The sequence below is a fragment of the Prionailurus viverrinus genome, unplaced genomic scaffold, assembly GCF_022837055.1.
Source record: "Prionailurus viverrinus isolate Anna unplaced genomic scaffold, UM_Priviv_1.0 scaffold_76, whole genome shotgun sequence".
Taxonomy (NCBI): Eukaryota; Metazoa; Chordata; class Mammalia; order Carnivora; family Felidae; genus Prionailurus; species Prionailurus viverrinus.
Window position 1 is genome coordinate 382,711 of NW_025927638.1, and position 27,029 is coordinate 409,739.

Consider the following 27,029-nt stretch of genomic DNA (forward strand, 5'->3'; position numbering starts at 1 on the left):
TGTGTGGTGTGCAGGTGTTCCGGGGCAGTCTGGGACCCTGCCCAGGCTGTCTACACAATTGTGCTGATGCCGCTGGGTTTGGCCTTGCTGCTGGTGGGGGGCGGCGGGGCGGGGGGCTGCCCGTGGTGGTGCGCTGCATGGCCGTGGCCCGTGTGGCCCTGGGTGGCCGTCATGGGTCGAGGGCAGTGGTGGGTTGGCTGTGCACGTGGGCCACGTAGGGTGGGTGCCCCCCGTGGGGGCCTTGGTGGTGCTGGTGTGCGTGCTGGATGTGCTGGGGGGGTGGTAGTGGTGGTGGTGGTGGTAGGGGGGCAGATTCTGCTGCACGTGGCAGTACTGGGCGTGGTGCCCGTGCACCTGGGCCTGCGGCAGGCCTTCAGCAGGCCCCTGGTGGTGGCTGGCCCCAGAGTGCTGCGCGTGGGGCAGGCCCAGTGGGTGGGGGGGGTGGCTGGGGAGGGGCTGAGGGCGGGTGGGCCTGGGGAGGGGGCTTCCCTTTCTTACTCCCAAATAAGGAGCCCGGGAGGGAGGATGAGTTAGGCATAGTCTGGTGTGGGCGAGATGGACACTCTCGTGTTGATGTAGCTCTCCGGCGCATGTGAGGACTGCTAATGATGGACCCCTAAAAAGGAAATTCATAGAAATCAAAATTAAAAGACCTTACAGCACTTATGTCAGAATGATTTTTTTTTTTTTTGATGTAAAAAGTTCACCCACTGACTGCTAAGCCTTAGTTAACTCTCTGGCTGCAGAGGGTGGGGCTGGGTAAGGCTGGGTCAGTGCCACCTCCGCTCATGTGACTGGGGGCCACAGGGACCCAGGGTGGCCTTCCACTGAGAGGAGTGGGGATGGGGTAGGGGATGAGGGACGCTCCTGTCTGGTCAAAGCAGCAGCAGCAGCAGCAGCAGCAGCACAAGTGTGACTTCTGCTGTTGTCCTGATATGGAAGGCGGCCTGAGCTTTCGGATCAGAACAACCAGCCCGGGGGTGCCTGTGAGCGCCATGTGCTGCGTGGAGTAGGCTGGGCTGACGTGCATGAAGAAGAACCCCGTTCCTGCTGAAACTGCGCCATCTGCTCTGCCTGTGTGGGCCCCGAGCTTTCTGGGAAGCTGGTGGTAGGGACCGGGCGGGGGGCTCGGGGAACCTTGTCCTTGTTGGAGGGGTGGGGGGGCTGCCTAGGCATTTCACTGCAGCTACCTACTGCAAACCAAACAAGGAAAAAGAAGGAAACAAAAAGGTCTGCAAGCTGAGGTTACGATGTGAACAGGAATATAGAAATGGTTGGCAGATGAATGAAATCTCATGAAATCCACACGGAATTTTTTCTTCCTCTCATGGCTTTCCTCCCCCGAGCTAGCTAAGCAATTCCATGATGTCCTGACTGGAGACACACAGCAATCGGAACTCCAGGAAGGAAGCGATGGGGATGGCGGAGCATGGAAGTCAAGAGATGGGGAAAACCCACCCTCCTGCCCCCCGCAGTGCGGGTGGAGGGTGCACAGATGCCTGGCGGGCGGTGTTTCCCACCCAGGAGCAGTGTCCGCAGGCGGGGGCCCCAGGGTGGGGGTGGGGGAGTGCCAGGAAGCCGGGATGTTAACCATGCTTGGGGGGCCACAGGGGACGGGGTTAAGCGGGAACTAAAACACAGAATCCAGAACCACCCCCACCTCCCATGGGTCCAGCCCAAACAAGCGGTGAGAGTCATGGGCGATTCTAGGAAGGGGGAAGCTGGCATGCCCTGGGGCTGAGGCAGGCATGGGCGTGTCTGCGCCTCTGTGCAGTAGGGGGAAGGAAGAGCAAAACGGAAAAAAAAAAGACTACAGATATAAACCAAGGATCGGGGAGGCAACACACGACAGCCAGCTGGACGTAGGCGCTTCCTACTTACTTCCACATTGCTCTCGAGTGATCCCGCACTGCTGCGACGCCCTCGCCTCCTTGCCCAGAACATGCAATACCAGAGGTTAGACACGGACACAAGGCCGGGCCGCCGCCTGCCTGGCCCTGGGTCACCACTGCCGCAGGCGGGGGGGAGGGTCGGAGGACTGGCTCCGTAGGGAAGCCCGTGGGAGGGCAGTAATGACTTTCAAAAGAAAAAAAAAAAAGGAGGGGGAGTTCAAAGAAAAAAATTTGTTTTCAACCAGCCCCAACTTGATACCCCTTCTCCTGGACTGGCAGTCTGTTGGTGGGAGGGGTGGGGGGGGTGGGGGGGATGCCTCCAGGAGGGCTGGGGCGCGTGCACGGCGGGGGCCAGATGCCCTGTGCTCCAGCCACCTGCCAACAGGGGATGGGACAGGGGCAGCTTCTCCAATGGCTCAAAACAAACAAGATGTGGTCCTGTGCGGCCCTGACTGCGTGGATTTCATATACATATGTATATGCATATTCACACATACATATACATCTCCCCCCTTGCAGACAGGGTGGGGTTGATGGTTAGGAGGAAACTGAACTTGGTGTCCTGTCTTTTCCTTCTGGGGAGCTCAAATGTGCTGGTGCCTCTGGAGCCAACTGTTTGGTTTGTGCAGTGCCCTGGCCAGGGGCAGGAGGCAGGGTCAGGGTCTGCTGGGAGAGCCCAGAGTCCTGCTTCCCTTCTGCGGGTACTGCTTGCTCTTCCAGATGCCACAAGTGCTCCCTCAGCTGTGAGCGCTGCCTGCCCATGGCTTTCTACTACCTCCCAGCACATGGCATATAGTAGGCACTCAATATATGTTGGCTGTGTTACAGGAAGGCTGTGTCTTCTTGGTTCTGGAGGCCTAAGGCTCAGCCTGGCCTCCAGGGTCCTTTTGGAGGCCCTCTCCATGGATTCCTGCAGGACACTGAGGCTGGCAAAAATGGTGGGTGCCCAAGCTTCGGGGTCCGGTCTCTGTCCAGCCCTCAGGAAAGCAGATAGGAAGAGGGGACAGAGAAGGGGCCGCCCACTTGATGTTCTGGAGGCTTCCACCTGTGCAGCCCTGGCCACGAGCCGAACACATTTGTTCTTGGTCAAGCCCCGCAGCAATGCAGTACAGGTGTCCCTTTGTGCCAAGGAGGAGGAGGAGGTGGAGGCTGAGGCTCATGGACCGACTGTCCAATTCCACAGTGAGCGAGCAGGACTCACACCCAGGTCTGCCTGTCCATCTCTGGGGCTGGGAAGCTTGGCCATGCTGCCTTCTGAGCGGAATGCAGGCTGAGTGAGCCCAGGAGCCTGAAAGATGGAAAGGCTGCTACGTGCCTCTCTGTGGCCAAGAAGGTGACCCTGTGTGGGGTAGAGAGTGGGTCTGTGGGTCCTTCAGGCCTCACCGTGGCATCTGAGTGTACTGGGACGGAGCCTTGATCTTGGGCATACAACAGTGGACTCGGGGGACATTCGGTCCCTTTGCTTGGCCTGCCAACCCCCAAACCTGAGTCCCAGCTGGGAACTTTGCTTGACCCTGGCATGTGTGAGAGGGCTTCAGAGCTCGCTCAGGACAGGGCCACACAGAAGATTAGGGCAAGAGTGTTTTCCACCAGTTGCTGAGGACCAGGGAGAACCACGTAGGACCTGGCCCTTATTCCCAGCTGGAAGAAAGATGAGGGTCATCACATATCCTCATCTTTCAGCTCGTATGAGAAGAGAGGCTGGCCATCTTCCCTTCCTGCTTTTTGTCCCAACACAGTGGTCCAGGGACATAGAGCAGAACGAGGCTCTTTGGCTGAAGAGGTAACCCCACCTGGCACTCCTTTGATTCTTTAGCACAGTTTCTGCATCTGTGAAATGGGTACGCGCCTTCCTCTGAGTAGGGTAGACGTGAGCATCAGATACTTGGGATCTTGTGGCACCATGCAGAAATGCTGAAGTCAGATCTCTGCTGTCTCTGCGGTTTTAAAATCAGCTCTCTGGCCCCTCGAAGCCTAGAGGGCTCCCCTAACTGAAAACCAGGGACACAGTAAGGCCAGCCCGCCCCACCAGTGCCCAGCAATGTCTTCTGACTGATGTGCTTCTCTCAAGGGGACTTAGGCCAGGCCTGGAGCTAGGTTTAGGGGCTCTGTGTGGTATCTGACCTGAAGTACAACAAAACCCTCCTCCTCCTGCCCCCAAGTGGGCCAAGACTTAGGACAGTTTTAACTTGGATGTCTTTGAGTGATGCTAAGTTTCTCAGAATCCATCTTTTCAACTTCACAAATAAGCATGAGATGTGAGGTATCCCTACCTCACTGCTGTCTGCAGTCAAGCCCCTAGTCATGGGCACACCCCACAGACACCTGCTCACTATAGACCTGTGTCCGGGTGTGTGCAAACAGGTGCACATCATGTGCTAATGGAGGTGAAGCATGCTGGGAAAGTGGCTCTCACCCATGCACCCACACTATCCCTCACCTGCACTCTATCTCCTGCTACACTCCCTCTCTCTTGGTGGGGGAAGGGGTCCTGCACCAGCCACAGGTGAGCCCTGCCCCGCCCAGTGCCTCTCCCAGAACCTGATCAGGCCCTGCCAGGCCAACTGTGGCCAGGATCAGTAACCACGTCTGGAAGGAGTTCCCAGCATGGCTCTTCACAGCCTTCTCCTGCTTCTTGGTATCGGCACAGAATGCAGCAAGAGCTCTCAACCCAGGGTCCTACCCTGTGGTCCTTAATAATGCTGGAGGCTGAGCAGGTGCTGCTTTGGACACTGGCCACCAGGAGCCACCAAATCTCCCCTGAGAGGGCTTCCCGGGTTCCCTGGGGCAGAACATGGCAGGTCTCTGGCTAGGCCCCGGAGCAATGACAGGGGCGAGCAGGTCCCATGGCCTCTGGGAGACATCCTCTCTCTGGAGACTGATGTTGGGCAGCTTCGCTGGGAGGGGCAGGAGGACCCTGGGGGCTTGGGGATAGTGTCCATCATGACTTGACTGATCTGGGCCAGGGGTTAAGGCCGCAGTCACACCTGTGTCCCCGGTCCACGCAGGCCCTTGATCGCAGGCCGACAGGGCTCTGGTGCCACTGAAATGAGCATGGATCCCGGACGAAGGAAGACCATGTGGAGAGTCACCCGGAATGACATGTGATTGCAGGTCCAGGGCAGACGCCCCCAGAGCAGTGACGTGCCAACAACTGAGCGCTAGCTTTCCTGAAGGGAGAGAGTATCCCCGAGGCCTTGCCTCTTCTCCAGCAGCCCTCTTAGTGAGGGCCACGGTGGGGAGAGTGACGTTGCCTCCGGAGAGCTTCACTCTGACCCAGTCCGGGGCACGTCTTTGGGTGCTGAGCCCAGCATCTTTCTGGATGGCTGCTGACATTGGCCGGTCTCCCTCTGGAGACTGCACGTGGAGGGCTCCCAGTCTGGGGCCTTGGCAGCTGCCAGGACTCAAACACACCCTCCAGGCTTCCTGGGGACAGGGGGCTGCCTTCCCGGGGGATTCTTCACATGGTCTCCTGGGAAGACTCAATCCCTAGAGTTTTCCTTAGTTCGGAATGTCCAAACGACAATGGCAACGGCGACGATAGAAGGAAAGCAGCTGAACCTCAGCTCTCTGTCCCTCACACAGGCCTGGGGGTGCAGCTCTATCTGACCCCCAGGAGCTGGAGTCCTAGGTGTGGCTGGCCACGCTGGGAGCCTCGGTTTCAACAGAGCCACTGTTACCTGAGGGACTGGGCGGGACCCATCCGCCCTCCAGGTGCTGCATCAGGGAACAGAGAGGCCAGGCCTAACGCCACTGCACAAACCCAAACAGAGGTCCTGGCTCCCAGCCTGCAGAGGCCCAGAGCTGTCCAATTACGTTTAGCTGGGTTTAACAAGCCATAGGGAAAACCAGTGGTTCTCAACCCGTGGCACTTTGCCAACTAGGGGTGATTTTTGCCCCCCCCAGAGGACCCCTGGAAATTTCTGGAGACATTATTGTCTGTTATGACTGGGGGGTGGGGATACTCTTGGCATCTCGTAAGTAGAGGCCCGGGATGCTGGTAAATATCCTGCAGTGCACAGGACAGCACCCTCCAACAGCACGGAATTATCTGGCACAAAACGTCAATGGTGCTGGGGTTGAGAAACCCTGGGTAAACCCTCATGCTGGCAATGGATTTCTGATTTTTACTATGAAAAAAAAAAATGGCAGGACAAAATAAGGACAAAAAAATTCCAACTCAAAAAAAGAAAAAAAAGAAAAAAAATTTCTGGGAAATGAGTAAGCTGGAGGGAGGCAGTGCGGCCGGTGGGGCAGGTGTGGGATGGAGTCATGATTGGGCTCTTTTAGTAGCGGGGCCCAGGGCTGGCCACAAGGTAATGTCCAAGGCAGGGTGGGGCGGGTGAGGCCCCGAGAAGGGGAGGGGGCTGCCGGGCCCCTGGAGAGGAGGCGGCTGATCTTGGCCCGAGAGGGTCTTTTCCAACAACCCAGGGCCTGCAATCAGGCTCCTAGAGCCGGGACACCCGGAGCCGCGTGCCCTCTGTGGGACAACGTCCTGTAACCTCTGCTCCTTTGTAGCTGGAACCTCCTCCCAGGAGAAGCTGCCTGTTGAGACGTGACTGGGGGGCTTCAGGGGCTGTCCCTCCACAGCTTCTCTGACAGCACTGCAGGCAAAGCAGGCTGAACAACACTCACGGGCGGCTGGCCCAGGGGACCCGGCCGGGTGAGCTGCCCCCAAAAGCTCCCTGACACTCTAGACACACCTCCTCCCCTGGGAAATCTGGGAGGCTCTAGGGGTGCTACTTGCTTAGGGGTTAAGAGGCTGGCAGCAAATAAACACACACAGAAACAAAGAAACAGTAACAAAAACCACGGTTGTGCCAGGGCTCCCCCCGTCTCCCCACCGCCCCGACATCCAGGGGGCAGCTGCGGCCACTGCCTCTGGGCCGGATGGGGGCCCGGGTTTCCCAGGAAGGGAGACCTCCGTGAGGGAAATTAGACCAGGGACAGTGGGAGAGGGGGTTCTCCAAACACAGTTTCGAGGGCTTTACTCCATTTCATTCATCAGCATAAAACACAGGGACGCGGCAGCACAGAGGGCAAGGGACACATCCATCAGTGGGGCCTGGCTCACTCTGTGTGAGAGCAGTTTCTGGAAAATAAATAAAAGAATAAATAAAACCCCTAGAAGAAGAAAGGGAGAATAGGGGTAACCTCCTGGCTGTTCTGCCTTGACAACCGGATCCTGTTTCCTCTGGCCTTTTTGGGACGCCCTCTCTGTGTGGTCAGATGCTACTACGGTCTGGGGACAGTCACGGGAAACCCAACGGCATTCCGTCCGAGCCCTGCCGCCACCAGCCGCCACCGCGGTCCTTTCCCGGCACGCAACGTGTGCCCCAGCTGCCCGGTCTGAATCCTGCGTGTGCTGGGCTAGGAAGGGGGTCCTGGCCTGCTCTTACCCACGTAGGAACAGTCCCGCAAGGAGCTGCTGAGGGCGCTGCGCTTGAGGCCCTCACCGCTGGCGTGGCTGTCATCCAGGCAGGCTCGGCTCAGCGTCCCTTGCCGGACTCCGCTTTGAGGCTGGAGCACTGGGACATGCTGGGCCACACGACGCCTTTCTGCTTCTCGAGCTCCACTGAAACAGAGGGGGCGAGGGACCAGTGAGAAAACAAAGCCTTGAGGGGGAGGCCCTGGGCCCTCTGTGTAGGCTTGGCATCGCGCCCAGCTGCCATCTGTTTGGCCTGAGGAAAAGTCAGGGCCCACGGCTGTCTTGGGAAAGAAAGAGAAGGTGTGAACGCTGCCTTTGACAAAAGGGAGCCAGGAGGAAACTCTGAAAGGGAGGCTGGAGAGGCACGGGCCTTGGGCTCTGCAGGAAAGACTGTCACTTTGCAGGCTTGAGGGCTGGCAAGGAGACTGGCTGGCCTGGGTCTGCGGATGAGCAAGGGGTAACCCAACCTTGCCGTGGGTGGGGCCCAAAGGTGGGGGTAGTTGTGTGTCTCCAGGGAGTGAGGCTTGGAGCCAGGAGAGAAAAGATGATAATCAGGTCTGATGAAACCCACAGGATGGGCTTGGTGGTGACTTCCCTGACATGGAAGACGAAAGAAGAATAAGCACACCAAGGGGCAACGAGATCAGCTCCGGATCTCCAGGAAATCTCGTCTCGTGGGGCGACGGGGAAACCAGGCTCTCTCAGGGCATGCCAGGTGGTCCCACAGGCGGGATGGGCCTGGGCCGCAGAAGCCCCCACTCTCACGTGGAGGCCTCTGCTGCCCTCCCCACGCCACCTCCTCCGGCCCGGGTACGGGGGCTGCCCTGTCATAGGGCTGTGGGAAGGCCAGGTGAGACCAGGGCACCTCACTTTTGTGGGCCCCCAGAGTCCCTGGCACCAGATGGGAGCCAACGGCCGCATCCAGCAAGTCCCATGAGATGCCGGGGCTGCTGGCTCTTCCTCTCCAGGGGGCCTGGGACTTACACTGTATCCTGTGCTTCTCCATCTCCTGCACTTCCATGATGGACTCCCGCAGGTAGTCGGTGAACTTCTTCCGGTCTTGAGGATTGGGAGCGTTAAAGTTTATTAACACTTTGATGTCTGCTCCGGGGACAGCAGATGTGAGCCGGATGCCATTGGGGTAGTCTACAAAGGAGAAGGGGAGGAGAAGAACCCATGGATCCCTGGGTGCTCTCTGCACTCTCTCTGCTGGTCAAGGAAATGCTAAGTCTAAGGGTCCAGGCTCTCAGCAGACACGTCTAACCAGGGAGGAAAGGCATCCACAGGGAAGACCAGAGAGACTGCCAGGAAATCCCCATCTCCTGACTTGGGTCTGTGTTGTTCTATGCAGAAGTCTGGGGCAGATTTGGCCAATCTGAACAGAGGTCAGGGCCCCCATCCTTCCTCAACCTGAAGGTCATGGAGCCTAGACCCTTCAAGTCAAGGTCCTTGGTCATTGCCTGAAGCTTGAGAATGGCCAGGGGTGGAGTCTGGGAGTCACAGTCAGTGTCCTGTGCTGGGGGGGAGTCTTATCTGGTCTCCCTGGGCAATTCTGAGTGCACACTGAGCTCTGTTCTCTCACAAGTGGCCTCCAGACCCTCAGTTCCCTTGGGTGCTTCATGGGCACCCCATACCCAATGCACTCTATGCTGAGTGCTCGGTCTTTCTGGCCTGTGACCTGCCTGGTGCCACCTCCAAGCTCACAGAGTCTCTGTGGCTCTGGTCCCCTGGTAGCGCCTCTCTCCTCAGCGGGAATCAAGCATCAGCTACTGGATGTTTGGAGGTTCTTGGTCCAAACACCAATCCCACTTTTGCTCAGACCTAGGTCAAGGCTGGGAACTCAAATGCCTAGTGTGTTCCAATAAATGTAGGAAGTAAACCACATGAGACTGAGCAACAGAGTGAGTGGGGGGGGGAGGGGCGTGCAGCCCATGACAGCCACATGACGTGGGAATGTGGGCCTAGCAAAAACCTTCTCGGTTTTCAAGAAAACTCAAAAATATCTAAAATTTTAGTTATTTTGTTTTTTAATTAATTTTTTTAATGTTTATTTTTGAGAGAGACAGAGAGAGAGAGAGGCAGAGTGTGAGGGGGGAGGGGGCAAAGAGAGAGAGAGGGAGACAGAATCCAAAGCAGGTTCCAGGCTCTGAGCCATCACCACAGAGCCGGATGCAGGGCTCAAACTCACGAACTGTGAGATTATGACCTGAGATGAAGTTGGATGCTTAACGGACTGAGCCACCCAGGTGCCCCCAATTTTAGTAATTTTAGATATTAAGTATCAGCTCAACAAATTTTTTAAAATGTTTAAACCAAATACATAACTGGGCTGTGACTGACCCACAGCTACCACTTTGAGATCCCTGCTACGAAGGCATGTCCCATAGAAATGTCAGTGTTGACTCTTGGGCTTATGCCAGGACTGTGGGTTCAGGGCTGAGGGCTGAGCTCTGGGAATGTAAAAACGAGGAGGGCACAGCCTCTGCCTGCGGATTCAGTCTGGTCGGGCCCACTGCTGGGAGCATCACAACCACCGCCACCCCTTTGGAAAGAGGGCCTGCCGGTCAGGACAATGTGGGGTGGCACCATGCTCCCTGAGGCCACCTTCCACCCTGGTAGAAACCAAGGCAAGGCAGGGATGGCCCAGGCACAGGTCCCTGGTTCTTTTTCAACCTGCAGATTGAAAGCGGATCAGACGGTAGCTTGGCAACCTGTCTGAGAGGATGAGGGCTTCCCTGCTGCTGGAGATATCATGATGCTCAACTGGAACGGTCCTCCCCTGGGGCCGGTGCAAAATGGGCAGGGCAACAGGACCTCCCCCTCACCCCCCATCTCAGGAGGCCTGGCTCAGCCTACAGCTCAGGGACCTCCAACAGGGACGGGACAAAGAGGGAGAAAGGTAAAGGGAAGGGCTTGGGTATCAGAGAAAGACCAGGTCAACAGAGAAAAGTCAGTGGGGGTGTCAGCTCCTCCCCCAAGTCCTCAGGCCCCATGGCCCACTCATACCCAGAGAAGACTCCAATAACACCTAAGAATAAATCCTGCTCTAAGCACTTCATGTATGGACTCACCTAAGTCCCTGAGGTAAAGTCACCCCACTTTACAGACAAAGGGAATGTGGCCCGGGGACCGCTAGGTCCTGACGCATTTGCACCCGGGCTCTCTGCTCAGGACCGGGCTCCTGTCCTACAGCCCCCCAGGCCTTGCCTGCGCCTGTTTGTTTGCCTGTGTTTGCACATCACCTGTGCCATTTACTTGGTGTCTTCCGGGCAACACTTTATTGGCATAAATCCACTCCGCCCTGAACTAAAAACAACCTTAACCACACGGTAAGAAGACGTAGGGGCAAAAGCAAAGGCGATCACCACCATGTACAATGTTATCAAATTCTCCCCAGGTACTGTCGCTCGTCAGACCCCTGGCCTGCAACCTTCTCTCTGCTGGCAAAGCAGGAATACGGAACACACGTGGGAGAGCTGGGGGAGATCCCCAGGGGGAGATCCTTGGGGAGCACAGCACTTCGTGACTACAAGGTGGGAGTTGTGACACCGTTTCCGCCACGTGGCACACGGCCACGTGTGGACGAGTGCTCCAGCACGCACACTCGCGGCTGGGCCACGGCAGGCCCCCAGCACGGACTTACACTGGTCCTCGAAGAGCTGAACCTGCATGTCGTACAGGGAGAAGGACTGTCGGAAGCTGTACATCACCGAGTTCTTCTTTTTCTGGAAGATCTTGGTCACCTGGGGGCCGCCAGAGACAGAGGCTGAGTCGTATCGCCTGCACCGCTCAGGGGCAACTCTGGGCGCTCGGGATTCTGACCGAGACTAACGTCAAAACCCTCTCGGGAGTGCAGAGGTCGGGAGGCCTCTGGGGCAGGGCAGGCCTGTGTGTCCAGGCACATCCTGACATGGATGCTGGCTTCCGCTCCCATGAATCCCAGCTGTCGTCCTGGCTGGCGACGAAGCCCCTCAGCAGAGAGGTGGCAGGCGCCACGCTGCACGTGACCCCGAAGGCGCCAGGCCGGGCTCGGACACCCAGGACCCCACCTGAGCTCTATGACTGCCTGAGAGATTTTGGAGGCGGAAATGGAGGCTCAGGAATTTGAAGTCACTCGCTTGAGGTCAGGGACCCTTGACAAAGACTTGAAACCCACAGGTCCAGATTCCAACTTCAGCAGTCAGAGAGAAGTGGCTGGTCCTCAGGCAGGTAGGGGTCAGGGACAAGGGCCTCTAGCAAGAAAGCCCGGGGCATGCAGGAGAGACAAAGAACCAAGGGACAGTCTCCCCCCGTTGTCTCCAGGGGCATCTTTATCCCCGGGGATAAAGCCCAGCATCCATGCCACCTTTTTTTGGGCAAGACCTCTGCAGTTTCCCTTTGGGGAACCCCCTCTTTGCCACCTGGCACTCCTGGGGGTGAGCAGTGACCCAGGTTTAGCCAATGAGACAGCACTGCACCTGCCTGGCCCCTGTGAGCGGCTCAAGCATGGGCATGGGAACCAGTGAGACCTCTGCCCGGACTCTTCCCAAGAAAATCCCCCTGGTGGCCGGGGATGCAGGGAGGGGGCAGGATTAAGCCTGCAACTGCCGAGACTGACTTTCTCTTTGTGGACAGAGCTCCTGAGAAGGGAGCCCACGCAGCTGAGAGACAGAGAGCCTAATAAAGGAGTCCCACTGACGCTGTGTAAGCTTCTATAAATAGTTGGGGCTGAAGACCCACACCCCCCTCTGGGCTTTTACATAAGCTGACGAAGCCCCGTTTTCGTCAGCCGCACTGTGAGTTAGATTCTGCCTCTTGTAACCCAAGACCGTGGGGCTGACTCCATCCCCTTCACCTCCACCCCACGCACGTGGGTGCCTTTCCCCAAGCACAGGCACACAAGGCCAGATGGGAGACCGGAGCTGCAGTTTAAGGCCGCCCCAAGCCACGGGTCCCAGCCATGACACACTCTGGGGAACCACATACCACCAGGAGGTCATTAAACAGGAAGATTTCTCACTGGTGCAGCCCGAGCTTCTGGGGCTTGTTTGGGTCTGGACCCTGGAAGAGCCGGCAGTAGCAGACCAGCCGCTGGTGGGGCAGAGAGAGCACCTGTATGGGGAGGAAGTGCTGCGTCAGCCCCTAGCCCCTCCGCTGCAGTCCCTGTGCACTGGGAACCCAGCCTGTAGGCCTGGCCTTCGAAAACGCCTTCTCCCACCAACCGCACACAGCAGACATGTCTGGACTCCTTGCAACTTTCCCTGCTCTTCCTCAGGAGCTCTCCTGAAGGGCCATGGAAAGCGTCCCTGCCTCTCGCGACACCTCCTTTCCTTTCCTTTCCTTCAGGCAGGTCCCAGACATCTTAGAGCATCACGTGCACACCGGAGACCCCACAGTGAGGAATTTGTGATTTCTCAGTCCCCATAAAGTGCCCATCACACACACAAGCCTGTTAGTCCCGGCGAGGATTTCTCCAGAGTGTCTACTTGAGATGAGGACACTGAGGCACAGAGAGGTTGAGCAACTTGCCTCAGCCACACAACTGGGAAGGTGCAGAGAGGAGAGAGGATTCCAGGCCCCTCCTAAAGAATCCCGACGCTTCTGATGGTTCCCTGCCCCAACTCCTCGGCTGGCAGCCACACCACCCCATGGGGCCTGGCCTGGGCCTCCACGCGGAGCACGCCTGCCATGAGTTCATGTGAGCCCCCACTCTGCTGAAGTCCGAGCCACTCGCAAGGCCAGGTACAACCTGTATGGTGCCTAAGGGCTGTGAGGACAAGTCACTGGGGAGGCCCAGTGGTGGCTCTGAGAGCACCCAGGCTCACGCAGGACACAGCGGGTTAGTAAAGGGATGTGATGGCAGGGAGGGTTCACTCTTCAACGGGTGCCCTGGTGGTGGGAGGCCCGAGCTCAGTGCATCAGGAAGATGGGAGGAAGGGCTTGGCCCAGGCTGGCGTGCTCAGGGAGGGGCATCGTTTGGAATAAAAGCGTGAAGGGGAGAGGATGGCGGGAGGCGGGGCTGGAGAGGTGGGTGAGGGCTGGCCACGGCAGCGTCTATTGGTTTGTCTTTAGGCCAAGGTGGGAAGAGGGGGGAGCAGACAGGTTTGTGATGCTGACTCTTGCAGTGCAGGTGCCCGGTGAAGGGTAAAGACGGACACATAAGGAAAGTGCCACGTGACTGCAAGGCTAGCCTTGCTGCTCCTGGGGTGAGCAGGTAGGCAGACCTGCTCAAGGTGGTGACAGTGGAGTGTGGGCGGCAGAGGGCGGGTTGGGTGGGCAGGCCTGCAATGGCCCATCAGCCTCATCTGTTTTGGGCACAGTGCCTCGGGTCGGAGGCAAGCCTTGGCCTCTGTGCTCAACCGGGCCGGGTGAGAGGGAGGGACACCATCTGCCTTGGCCTGACGGTACACAACCCTCCCCAGGTGGCTGCAGTCTGGGCCTGCAGAGGTTCGAGGCTGGGAGAACTATGAAAATCAAATTTCTTATCACTCCGGAAAGGAACTCAAGCAGCCAGAATTGTGGATCTGGGAACCAGGGGATGCAGGGAGGTGAACACAGAACATGGTGGACCTCCCTGCTCCCACCCCAACCCCAACCCGGGGCGGGATATCAGCCAGGATGTAAAAGCAGAGGGATACTCACACAGCCAAGCCCGTGATGCAGGGATCCAATCTATATGGGAAACATTAAACAAACAAGAAAAGATATTAATGATCCAAAGCATGCACCTGGGACCTGAGAGAGCTAATGGGATGACATCCGAGTAGGTAAGCACCCCTCCAGAGGCACGTTCCCATAGCCTTTGTCCAGACATGCCACACACAGCTCAGGAGACCTCCTCGCTGCCAGAACTTGGAAAGGCCGATAAGAGCATTCCCAGGCCACCAAGGGACCACTGCGCAACTTGGGCTGGTTTCTTTTTTTTTTTTTTAATTTTTTTTCAACGTTTATTTATTTTTTTGGGACAGAGAGAGACAGAGCAGAGAGAGAGGGAGACACAGAATCAGAAACAGGCTCCAGGCTCTGAGCCATCAGCCCAGAGCCTGACGCGGGGCTCGAACTCACGGACCGCGACATCGTGACCTGGCTGAAGTCGGATGCTTAACCAACTGCGCCACCCAGGCACCCCTGGGCTGGTTTCTTAAGAGCCTCAGGCTCTCTTTAAATATAACCCAGGGCCAATGGTTATTATTCCCCAATATTGGGCAGGAGCCACCCTAAACCTAAAGGAACCGCCCCCCCCAACTATGCGCCGAAGAAGCCAGGTTCCAAATGGCATCAGGGCCCCTGTCCAAAGCTAATGCCAGTGGGGCAGGCCTGGGGTCGCATGGAGGGGGGGTGGGTGGGAGTGAGGGAGCCAGGGATGCAGGGCCACCACATACCGGCTTTTTCCCCACAATGAGCTTTTCCACCTTCTGCACCTGGGACACGTGGTCTTCGTTGGTTTTCAGTTCCCGCTTGCGAATGCGCTCCTAGATCCCAATTAGCATCTCCCGGGGAATGTCCTCACCATCGTCCACACCTGGGCAGGAGACAGTAGCCAGGCATCAGGGCAGGCCAGGGTCTGGGTGGCTGTGGCACCACTCAGCTTCGGGGCCCCAGGCTCACCCCTGATTTACCAAGTTTCTAAACCCAATCAGAATATCAATCCCTTTCATCAATCCTCAGCAGAACCAAAGACCTTCCAGACCCACAGCCACTGAACACCTTCAGTCAATTATGAAATGCCCTAGGATCCTTCCACCAGGACAAGGCCAGCATAGCCACCCAGATCAGCACACAGAGGGCTGTGCCAGCTTCCAGCCATGCTCCAAGGGCTTTGTAAACATCAGCTTGCTAATCCTGACCATGGCCCCGCTGGGTGGGTGTGACCGTCTCCATTCCGCAGCTGGGAAAGCAAGGCTCAGGGAAGGGTCCGGGGTTGGGGGTGGCTGTGAAGCTGGTGTTTGTGGCTTTCGGCTCCCACAGGCGTGGGCCTAAGTTCTTGCTTTGCCCCTCACGAGCTGTGGGACCGAGTCTCTGCGCTGGGGGTCCTCGGTGAAGTGGGCCACCAAGAGCACGTGTGACTTCACGGAGGTCTCGTGAAGAAGACAGAGCAGCGGTGTTGCATTCCCAGAAAGTGAGAACTCTGTGCACCTGAGCAGCGCCACCAGCTGTTGTCCCACATCACGTGCGCAGAAGCTGGGGTCTGGCCTTGAAGCCAGGTTGTTTTGACGACAGGCATGCACCCTTTCCGCTATACCCTGAAAAACTGCTGCGAGGAAAACTCGGCCCCACTCAAGAGAGAAATGCAACCCCACGCCAGTCCTCAGACCACAGACTGGCAGAGGTCCAGAGGTTTGGTAACCTGCGCAGTTGGCGAGGCTGTGGGAAGGGGCCTCCCAGCCACTGATGGTGGGAGGGTCACAAATATACACTCAAAGCCCCTCTGGGCCACTGGTTGAGTCCGGGGGAAATTTATCCCATGGGCCATGATGCACAGACCAGGGCACTCATGGCAGCATGGTTTCCAAAGAGCAGAAGACTGGGATTCACCCATTTACCCATTAATAGGGGACTGGTTAAGTCATCCCTGCACGGGTGCAATGGAATACCACACAGCTTCCAGGAAAATGAGGATGACCACAGGGAACCGACACGGAACAGTAAGGGGGAGGGTGTGGCCTTGGGCACACAGGTAGGGGTGGGAGGGGCTCTGCTACTGACCGTTCATACTTTTTTTTTTAATTTTACAGAGAGAGTGTGAGAGCGGGGAGAGTGGCAGAGGGAAGAGGGGGGGACAGAGAGAGAGGGAGAGAATCCTAAGCAGAGCCCAACACAGGGCTCAATCCCATGACCCTGGGATCATGACCTGAGCTGAAATCAAGAGTCGGACGCTCAACTGACTGAGCCACCCAGGCACCCCACACATTTTTTAAAACCAGACTATTTTTTAGAACTGTGTTTTAGAGCAATTAAGTTCACAGCAAAATTCAGGGGAAAGCCCAGAGATTTCCCTGTAACACCGGCCCCCACCCACTACCAACTTCCCACACCGGAGTCATATATTTATTAGAACCAGTGAACTCACACTGACACACTATCACCCGAAATCCATAATTTACATTGGGATTCACTCTTGGTGTTGTGCGTTCGATAATAAACGTTTACCGACACGTCTCCACCACCACGGAGTCAGGTGGAATAGTTTCACTGCCCGAAAACTCCCCCGAGCTCTACCTCCTCCACCCCTCCTCCCTCCAACCCCTGGTGACCACTGATCTCTTATGTCTCCATAGTTTTGCCTTTTCCAGAAGGTCATATGGCTGGCCTCCTATGGTATGCAACCATTTAAGACTGGCTTCCTTCACTTGGTGGTATGCATTTTTAAGGTTCCTCCCTGTTTTCTCATGGCTTCTTTTCTTTTTAGTGCTGAATAATATTCCATTGTCTGCATGGACTACCGTTTATGTATCCGTTCCCCCACCGAACAACATCTCTTGACTGCTGCCAAGTTTTGGCAACTATGAATAAAACTGCTATAAACATCCTATGCAGGATTTTGTGTGGATGTACGGGGTTTTCAATTCCTTTGGGTAAATACCAAAGAATTTGATTGCTAGCTTGTCTTACTTTGTGGTTTTTTTTTTTTTGAAACTATGTGAGGATAATAGTCATTAAAAAGAAATCAATCTAGAAAACTTAAAAACAAACATCAATAAAAGAAAATCATTGCTTGTCTGGCTGCCATGCTGGTGAGCGATTCCTCCCCCGCTTACCCTCCAACCCCCCAAAGGCACTCCTGCTGAGAGTCTCCCCGGGGGAACCAGAGTGAGGAATTCCAGAGAAAATGTGCCCAGTGTGTGCAGGGGGAAAGGTCTCTTCTACAAACACCAAGCTGGACGTCTGCCTGGTGTGGAGCACCAGCCAGGCTGTGGGAGACCAGAGTCCTGCCCCCATGGACGTGACCTTGGGCAGATCCCTTCCCTCTGCCTTGGCTACCCTTCTGAACACAAGGAAGACTGAAGAGAACACTCCTGAGTTCCTGGCTTGAAAAGATGGGATTTGGAGGGAACGGTCCAGGCTTGGGAGACAGCCGACAGCTCAATCTCCTGAGAAGTGGGATGATAACTCCCCCAGACTGCTGGGATGGTCGGGTGCAAGGCTGGATACAAACGACAAAGCCACTGATGTGAGGGTGGCCGACTGGCAATCTGACTGAGCAACCCTTCCCTCCCCGGGACTTCTCTCCTCTGGGCTAATCATTTCAGGCTGCTCCTGTTGTTCCCCATACAGGGGAGTCCCAATTATGTGGGTGAGGTCTAAAGGCAGAAAAAAAAATCAGAGTCAAATCGCAAAGACCTTTAAACTGCAGCGCATGGGGTCACCAACAGCGTGCAGCACACAGCCTGCTCTCTGGGCAGCGAGGGAGCACAGGGCTACACGCTAAGGCCACGGGGGACCCTGTGAAGACCAGAATCAGGCTCAGCCCTGTGAGGAGAGACAGCCCCTGTCCCATCAAAGCATCTGCTGGTTGCACTCTCGTGCTCTGGTGCTGAATTGCCATTAAGAAATTTCCCAGACTCCTTAGCTTCCTGGGAACTGTAGCTAAGACCTGAACTCCTTGGGGTCCACAGCACCCCTGAGATCTAGCAGAGGGCCACACACCATGAGTGCTCTGGGCAGGGGATGGCCGTCTGGTTGGTCTGAACCAAGCCCTGCCCCTTGGCTTCCCTGACTGATCAGGGCCTGGAGCCCAGCTGGGAAAAGCGGGCAGCTTGGCACTCTTCTGGATGGGCACCCCATTAGCTGGCCTGTTGCAGGGTACCCACCACCAGGGGGCGCACCAGGACAGTTCAAACCCCGGTGGGCCTTCCTGCCCCAGGAAAGGGGACGACAGAGCGGTGGTTTTATAGGAAATTTAAATGGCGCAACAAAGATCAAAAAACTTAAAGTTTTGTCATCAGTTCAGAAGACTTAAAGAACTGGATAGGAAAAAAAAATAGCTCAACAAGCTGACAAAGTTGGACCTGATTCAGACCAACTTTTTTCCTTTTTTTAAAAAAATATGACACCCTAAGGGGATCTCAGCCTGCTGCAGTTTGGTGTTTCCCAAGGAAAGGGACATAATCCCTCCTCCTCCTTGCAGGGACTCCAGGTAAACGAGGACATGCTGTCAGCTAACATGGTGCCACTTGGGAGACAGCCATCTACTTTTCAATTCCTTTCCTCTGCAACGACACCAGGAAGGCCTTCCTTCCTGCTGCCCACCGTAAGCACCTGTCTAACATGGGCCACTCGCCCCGGCCTGGTGTTCTCGTCCACTGAATTCATTTTTACAATGGCTGCCTACGTGTGGCAAATGATACGGTCTTCCTGTTTACAGTGTGCTTATATAAGGTTCCTCTTAAAAATACACACAAGGGGCGCCTGGGTGGCTCAGTCAGTTAAGCGTCCGACTTCCGCTCAGGTCATGATCTCACTGCCCATGAGTTCGAGCCCCTTGTTGGGCTCTGTGCTGACAGCTCAGAGCCTGGAGCCTGTTTCAGATTCTGTGTCTCCCTCTCTCTCTGACTCTCCCGCGTTCATGCTCTGTCTCTCCCTGTCTCAAAAATAAATAAAAAACGTTAAAAAATTAAAAAAAAATACACACAAAAGGCAAGTCAGGGGATGCCTGGGTGGCTCAGTCAGTCGTGTCCAACTTCGGCTCAGGTCATGATCTCACGATTCGTGGGTTCGAGCCCCATGTCAGGCTCTGTGCTGACAACTCGGGATCCTGGAGCCTGCTTTAGATTGTGTGTGTGTGTGTGTGTGTGTGTGTGTGTGTGTGTCTCTCTCTCTCTCTCTCTCTCTCTCTCCCTCTCCTGCTCTCACTCTGTCCCTCTCTCTCTCAAAAATAAAATAAACATAAAAAAAGTCAAGTCAGTTTCATGAGGAACACGGAGTGTAGGAGAGGGCACGGCAGGGATGGTGGCACAGACTCTCTGCCCGGCCCCTCCCCTGCCTGGCTTCCCCCCTCCTTCCCTGTTCCTGACTGTGCTCCCTCACATCACCCCATCCGCCTCTGTGGACCATGTCTGGCCTGGCCCTCCTGAGCTGGGCTGAGCTTGCCCACCTGTCAAATCCCTGTGCATCTTTGCGAAACAAGCTAAAACCATCACAGCACAAGACCCGGGTGTGGGTCACTCCGTCCATGCTCCCAGTGTGTGTCACGGAGCGTGACAGGAGTCTGCCCTCTTCAGGATGACTTGTCTGTGGAGCCGGTGCTTGCCCAAGGCCCCTGTGTGCGATGGCTGGGTGTGCTGGAGCCCAGCTCCCTTGCGCTGCCCTGTGCCCAGCGCACTCACGTCCTGGCCCCATGCCCAGCCGGGTGTGTGTGCAGAGTGTGGGACGGCTGTATGCCACAGCCAGGGTCCCGGGGCTGCTCACCTCACAGGTTCTTGACGAAGTCCTCCAGCTTCATCTTCTCAGGTTTGACGTTGGGGCTGTACATGTCTGTGCTGAGCAGGATGATGGCAAAGGCCAGGATGAAAATGGTATCTGGGTTCCGGAACTGCCGAACCACCCCAGGGTTGCAGATGCAGTACCGCTGGCTGGGGGCCGGGAGAGGGAGCAGGGTCAGGACCACTTCAGTCAGGGCAGGGAGTGGGTCTAGCCCTCACGCACGGCAGCCACGATCACTTGGGCCCTGGCACCTAATGGCTGAGGCTGGGTGCTGCCTTACAAGCCTCAGTTTCTGCATCTGGTAAACGGGGGTAAATAACACCTGCCAGGCAGAGTGCCGCTCTATCCACTCTCTCCTTCTCACACTGGTTACATCTCCTACCTGTATTTAGGCTGGCAATGCCTTCTTAGGACGAGGACTGCATGCTCCAGTCTCCCTCGGGATTGGATGCAGCCCAGAAGGTGATTAAGTTCTGGCCAATGGGATAAGAGCAGATGGGATGTGGGCATCTTAGAGGCTGTACCTTAAAAGGCAGAGCCCACTCCTCTCCCCTGTGGTGATGGGTGTTGGCCCTGCTCCCTGGGACCCTGAGATGAAGGGAGCCCGGCTTGGGCCTCCTTCATGCCAGCTCAGAGGGAGATGCACTTCCATCTTGTTTCAGCCACGGCTGCTGGAGCATCTTTGTTACAGCAGCTGAAGCAACAGCCTCACTAATGTATTCTGCTTATTGTTCTCATTGCCTCAAATGTGCACCCCTGCCCCAAACTCCAAGAGGCCCCCATCCACTGGGGACTTCAGGGGGAGCTGGGTGAGGGGGGCAGATCAGAGAAGAAGAACCATGGGGTGCCAGGACTAAGGCAGTGGCTATCACAGCTCAGATGACGTGGGCTTCAATCCTGCCTTTTCCATTAGTGCCGCCACCTCCAAGAAGCCCTCCTGGAAGGAAGTGCCTGAACAACCCCCCGCTCAGGGCCCCAGAGTTGTCCTCCTATTGTGTCCTCATTCCCTACCTTGGCCCCACCAGTGGTGCTGAGCCTGGAGGGCTGGGTCAGTGGCTGACTCGTGTGTCCCATACCCAGCAAGGGCACAGAGGATCCCACCCAGTCACTGTGCACACAGTCCCAGGATGAATGACTGTAGGGTCGTAGCTGCCCTTGACTGTGGGCTCTGTCATGCTAGGCATGGGCTAAGCGTGCCCACACGTCCAAAGGGGTTCAGTCCTTCCACTCTGTCCAGGGTAGGTGCTTTCGTTATCCCCACTCTATAGGCAAGGACGGGAGGCACAGAGAGATGAAGTCACTAGGGCAAAGTCACACAGCTAGTAAGTGGTGGAGTGGGTGCTACAGCCAGGCTGTGTGGCTCTGCAGCTTGTGCTCTGGGTCACTGTGTGAGACTCGCTGCCCTCTGTGAATGGGCAGACGATGGGGACACGGGCTCACGAGTGAGTGACGCTCATGAGGACCTGGAGGAAGGCGGACTGTCCAAAAGTCTGCTTCTGGCAATAACCAGCACAGCCCCTGGCATGCAGAAGGGGCCACTGCCTCATCTCCCCAGGCAAGGGCAAGGTCACCTGACCCTGCTTAGGGGAGGGGGTGAAGGGGGATTTGGGCCCCGGCCCTGGGCCTCACGACCAGCAACCTTCCTCTTGCCCACACCCACCCACGCCTTGCCTCGCCCGCGACCTGAACGCCTCGATGAGCCGCTCCACCTTCTGAGCCTCCCCTTGGACCCGGATGTGTGCCTGGAACTTCCGGAGAGCTTTGTCCAGCTCCATGGCAGAGAAATCCATCTTGTCTACCACGCAGCTGGAAAGAGACACCAAGGCCACGTCAGCGCCTGCTGCCCGCAGGGCCTCTGCCGGACTTCCTGCTGGGGGCGGAGCGCAAAGGGAGTCAGTGCAGGGGCAGGTGCTGAGCTGCCTGGAGCCGGGACGGCCGGCCGCCTCTTGTCCAGGCGGGTCCTCCGCCGGCTTCCTCCAATCAGCAAACACTTCAGATTATGTAGCCCAAAGACCCCCATGCTTCTGGGATGTCTACAGACCCCCCTGAAACTATGGGAATACATTAGTGCTTATATCTATGTGTGTAATTTTTTCTTTTTTCTAAAAATTATTTGAGAGAGACAGAGACAGCGTGAGTGGGGGAGGGGCAGAGAGCAACGGAGAGAGAGAATTGCAAGCAGGCTCCCTGCTGCCAGCGCAGAGCCCGACGTGGGGCTTGAAGTCACACAACTGCAAGATCATGACCCGAGATGAAATCAAGGGCCAGACACTTAACCAACTGCGCCACCCGGGCACCTCGTACGTGTGTGATTTTCTACAGAGGAGCCAGACAGAGCCTATGGCTGCTCCTGATAAAGGCCGCCGGAGCACAAACAATCGGCTCTTTGGTCCACAGGGCACAAAGCGAGACGTCCACAGGGCACAAAGTGAGACGTTACTGCTCCGGTCTGCTCGGGCTGTCTGCGAGGGATGCCAGGAGCACGTGCCCATCTTCTCCAGGAGGAAGCGGAGGCCCAGGGTGCTAACTCGCCGGGCAGTGACTCTGCCCTGAGCCGGTCCTCCCACGTGGAGGGTTTGGGGCGAGGTGCCTGGGTTTTGCCGGGGATTTTCGAGAGGCATCTTGGAGAACCTCTGCCATCCTCATCTGCCAATCCGCCGAGTGGAGGCGGAGCTGACAGAAGGCACTGGTAACCGGGTTTTGGTTCATTCCACTCATCCCAGCTCTGCCCCCCAGCACAGCATGCTCCGTTTCCTGAACAGAGAAGGCGGGGTCTGCACCAGGGACCCACTCAGCAGGCTCTGGTATCTAGTGTATCCATTTGCAACAAAGCCACGGCCACCTCAGGTGTGGCTGCAGAGGCCTCAGCCATGGGGGGCCTAGTCCTCACTTCCAGGGCCGCCCTCCTTCTGTTGGGTGCCATGGGCTTGGGCATAAACTGTGCTGCCCCCAACTTCTCTGAGTGCTCACGGCTCTCGGGGCAGCATCCTCAGAGGCTGGGGCAGAGCAGGTGGGGTAGGGGGAGGGGGTCACATGGAGTAATTTTGCTGACTAGCATCTGAGCTGGACGCCTGGTGTGGGGGGTGGGGGTGGGGGGTTGGGGGGTGGGGTTAGGATTGCTACTTCTTCAGGCTGCTGCTATTTTCTGATGGGGAAGAACAATGCCTGGATTTCCTACCACCAGCAGCCAGCTTGGGGTGTGTGTGGGGGAACGCAGGAACGGGGGCAGGGGATGGGGGGTGCTGGCCCAAGACAGCCTAAGGCCCAATTCTCTAAGGACCTCATCTGCTTTCCCCTGGACTGTTTCCTGAGGCTGGGTTAAAGGGAGAGAGGGGCACTAGCCACACTAACAATGCAGCAGGCTTTTCCTGATGGGGGAACACAAATGCCAAGCAGGGAGAAAGCAGCCCAGGTGGGCATGCCCGGTGCCAGGCACAGCCAGCTGCCACCAAAGGCCTGGCTCACTGCATCCTGTGTGCCTGCACATCTACCTGTGTGTACAAGTGGGTGTCCGTGTGCCCAAATGAGGACAAACGTGTGTATGTGAGTCTGGGTGTGTGTGTGGGGATGGGGGGAAGCACCGAGGCCAGCCCCTCCCTGAGCCAAAAAAGAGGCCCCAGGCAGATGCCCGCCTCCTCCCAGGGAAGTGTAGAGATGGCGGGAACACGCATGGCCAGGCTCTTCCTTATTGCAGAGGCACCTTGCCCCAGCAGGCCTGAGCCCGCCCCCCTTGCTTTGTTCGTTCATCCCATGGGGCAAAGCTGGACGGATGGAGGGCGCTGCCCTTGTTACTAACAGTCCGCTCTTTACCCTGCTCTGATTTCTGCTCCTGGCCTACATCTCTGTGCAGCTGCCTGGTCAGGAAAATCCTCAACGGGCTGGAGGTGCTCCCCCAGGCCCTGAGCCACCCTGTGCCATGCTATTCTGCAGCTTTGGCTCCTCTTCTGAGAGAGGGAGTTAGGGAGACCCGGCATCCCCCGACCCCTGCTTGTGAGGGGAAGACACAGGGCTTGTGCACAGTAACTGCACTACAACAGACCCAAGGGTCCAAGCGCAGGGTGCTTGTCTACTCAGGGTAGTCTCAAGGAGGAATGGAGAGATTTGGGGTCCGAGGTTTTCAAACTGTTGGCAGTTTCCAGGGAGTTGGAAACCCGGCTTTCTGCAGAGTTCCATTTAGCTGGGAGGGCTCTGGCCATCAGCCATGGTTGGACTCTCACCCTGAGATCTCCCAGCCAGGAGAGGCAGGAAAGAGGCAGGGGAGGGAGGCACCGGGGGTCTCTCTGGGCTCCCCACCCCTCGCCCTGAGGGCGTTTTGGGACAGCTGGCAGCCAGGCTGGGGAAGGGAGCCCAGAACTCCAACCCCCCAGCCCTGCAGTGGCTCGGCTCTGCTGGAGAGGGATGGAGGTGCTGAGGGTGTGTGCCAGGGGGCCCGTGGGGTCCATGTGTGACAGACGGTGCCCGAGGGTGCAAGCACGCATGTATGCGGTAGGGTGTGATGTACGAACCCGCGGGGGGCGTCCGTCTGTGTCTCAGAGCAATAAAGAGATAAGGGGAGGATTGGGTGTATGCTCCAGCAAGCAGGCGAATCTGACGCTGCTTGCGGCGCAGGTCCCTGCCCCCGCCCCCCCAGCCGTGGAACTCACTCCAGCACATCTCTGTTGAACTGTTTCTGTCGGTTGCCCAGGAACTCGCCGATCATCTGCCTGCTGAGGCCCTTGCGCTGCAGCAGGAAGTGGGCCACCCCCACTGGCGTGTCAGGCACAAAGCCACGTTCGATGAGGTACTGGACACCCTTCTCAGGCTTCCTGGGGATGGGACGAGACAAAGGCTTAGCCCTGGCTGTCCCAGCCCCTCCTGGCTTGCCTCTCTCCTCCCTGGGTACCCTAAGTGCCCTATCCTGTTCCGCCTGGAGCCCGCAATATGGGGGAACCCGGGAGTGCCCAGACTGTGCAACGGGCGTGGGCTGGGACTGGGCCACTGGCAGGAGTGTGGGCACGGGTGCTGGAGCAGGGACCCTCCCCGCCCCCCCACCACTCTGCACTGCCTGTACTTCACAGCCAGGCAGACTGGAACCCCCTGCCCAGCATATGCTGGCCTGCCCTCCACCCACCGAGAGTAAACAGTCTCTAATAGGCGCTGAGCACTTACTCTGAGCACCAATGTCCAAGCACCTACACATATTAACTTACTTCTCACACTCCCCCTGCCGGTTGGTACTCTTGTAACCTGGGCTGTTTAGGAGCCTGACAGCCCCGTCACCTCACCAGGGGCCTCAATCACCCTTGTAAGGACTTCCTGAGTTTGAACAGAGTCAGGTGCCTGGAATGATCTGTGCGGTAAGCACCGTGGAAGGTTCTCGTGACTAGCTCCAACTTATGGGAGAGGAAGCAAAGGTGCAGCATTGACCCCTCCTGGGCAAAGGGAGTTTCCGGGAAGGGCTGGGCTGGCCCTGCAGGGCTGAGTGTGTCCACCTGCACTGGGAGCCATGGGGCCCTGGTGGGCTGTGGTGGAGGGAGCCCCCTCAGGGGCTGGGCAGGAGGCCCAGGACAGGCTTGGCTGACCTCACAGGGTGGTGTGACGGGGCCGCATGTGTGACCCTTGGAAAGCAGGTGTCCTCTGACAACCCCCGAGCCTCAGATGGGCCCGAGGAGCTGTGGAACCGCTGTGGTGTACCTGGCACCGTGCAGGGGTGAGGTCAGCAGGGCTACCCGCTAACTGGGAGCCGCCCCCTCCCTTGCTCCAGCAGGTAGAGATCTGTGTACTGCTGTCCCCCAGGAGCCTGGAAGGTGAGAGCCAGTGTCCACCTGTCCCTGTAAACCACGCAGCTCCTGGCTGACAGCAGCATCCAGCAGATACTGTATTTCCACCTGCCAGTGAAAGCAAACTTCCTGCTGCAAGGTGACCTTGCTATTTTTACCCCAGGATGACCACACACCCTAACATCACCTTCAGGAGTTTTGGCAGGGAGCAACTGCTGGCCAGCTGGGCCCAGCACAGAAGTGGTGACAGAGTAGCATTGCTCCCCCACCCCTGGTGGGACCCCACCTCCACCCCCTGCCACATACCCCATTCCTCCCCATGACTCTGGTGTATCCAACCTAGAACTGCTCCCGTCCCAGGCCTCCCCAGCCACTCAGCTGCTCATGCTGTGGTCAGGGCAGGCCATGCTCCCTCACAGCCCTGCTCCACGCCAGCCCCTACAGGACCCCAGCCCTGTGGCAAGGGGTCACCGTGGCAAGCCCACAGATGGGCTTTCTTTAGCTCATGCGACATTAGCGGAAAGAATTCTAGTTAGTCGCCAGCATTTAGAAATTGGGAGAGCTCAACACAGAATCCAGATTTCTGGCTTCTCTTGAAAAATCAGGCCGTCTGGCACCCCTGGGCCTGTGCTCCCGTGTGGCAATGACTGGAGAGCTGGCCTGGACCTCCTCGCTCAGGCACCCTGCATCAGCCACCCACCCTGGGGCCTGCCTGGTCCCTCCCCTGAGTCCCCAATATGGGGCCCAGATCCAGGCCCAGCCTGCCAACATCACACAGCATGTCAGACTTCCAAGATTGGGGCTCCTCTACCCGGGGAGGAGCAGAATGCAGAGGGAAAGTGGAATGCACTTTGGAGGGAGAGTCTTACAAGGGGCCATGGGAATGCGGATTCTTCAAAGATTAAGGACAGAGAGTCTACTTTTCACTAGGCCCAGCTCAGGATGATAGCAGTGAACAGGGCTGGTCATGAACGAATGCCTAGCACAAAGGCAGGCTCTAACCCTTGGTCTCAAGGACAAAGGGACAGAATGATGGCAGGAGGGTGTAGGGAAGGTCTCCTGCGGGTGAAACAGAGGACATCTCTGAGCAGGTGACATTGGGCACCTAAGTTATTAAGGAGCTTCCTAGGTGGAGGCAACAGTGCATGCAAAAGCCCTGAGGCAGCCATGGGTTTTGTAGAATTGAGGACCAGGAAGCTGCTTGAGGGTGGCTGAGAGTGGGGTCGTGAGGGGAGGGGCAGAAGATCAGCAGGGAGGGTGGGCCAGACCCCACAGCACTGTGGAGACCACAGGGGGAATATGGTTTTCCTCTGAATGGGCCCTGAACCCAGAGTAGGCTTGATTTGTTGTTGGGTAAACCATGCATTAAATCCAAATGGATACGAGACTCAGGGCAGATGGAGTTTCAGGACAGGACCATGGTAGGGGGTGGGGAGTAAAGCCACAGCTCTGAAAGGCCCAGGACCACATATATGGGGCACATTTCAGACTCCGGGTTCCTCAGACAGACATCAAGTAGGCACTGCCCATGGGCACCTACCAGCCCAT

At 57.1% G+C, this 27,029-nt stretch overlaps 1 pseudogene; it reads right to left on the reverse strand.

The window, feature by feature from the left end:
* Nucleotides 1–27,029, reverse strand: LOC125159874 (IQ motif and SEC7 domain-containing protein 1-like; annotated as a pseudogene).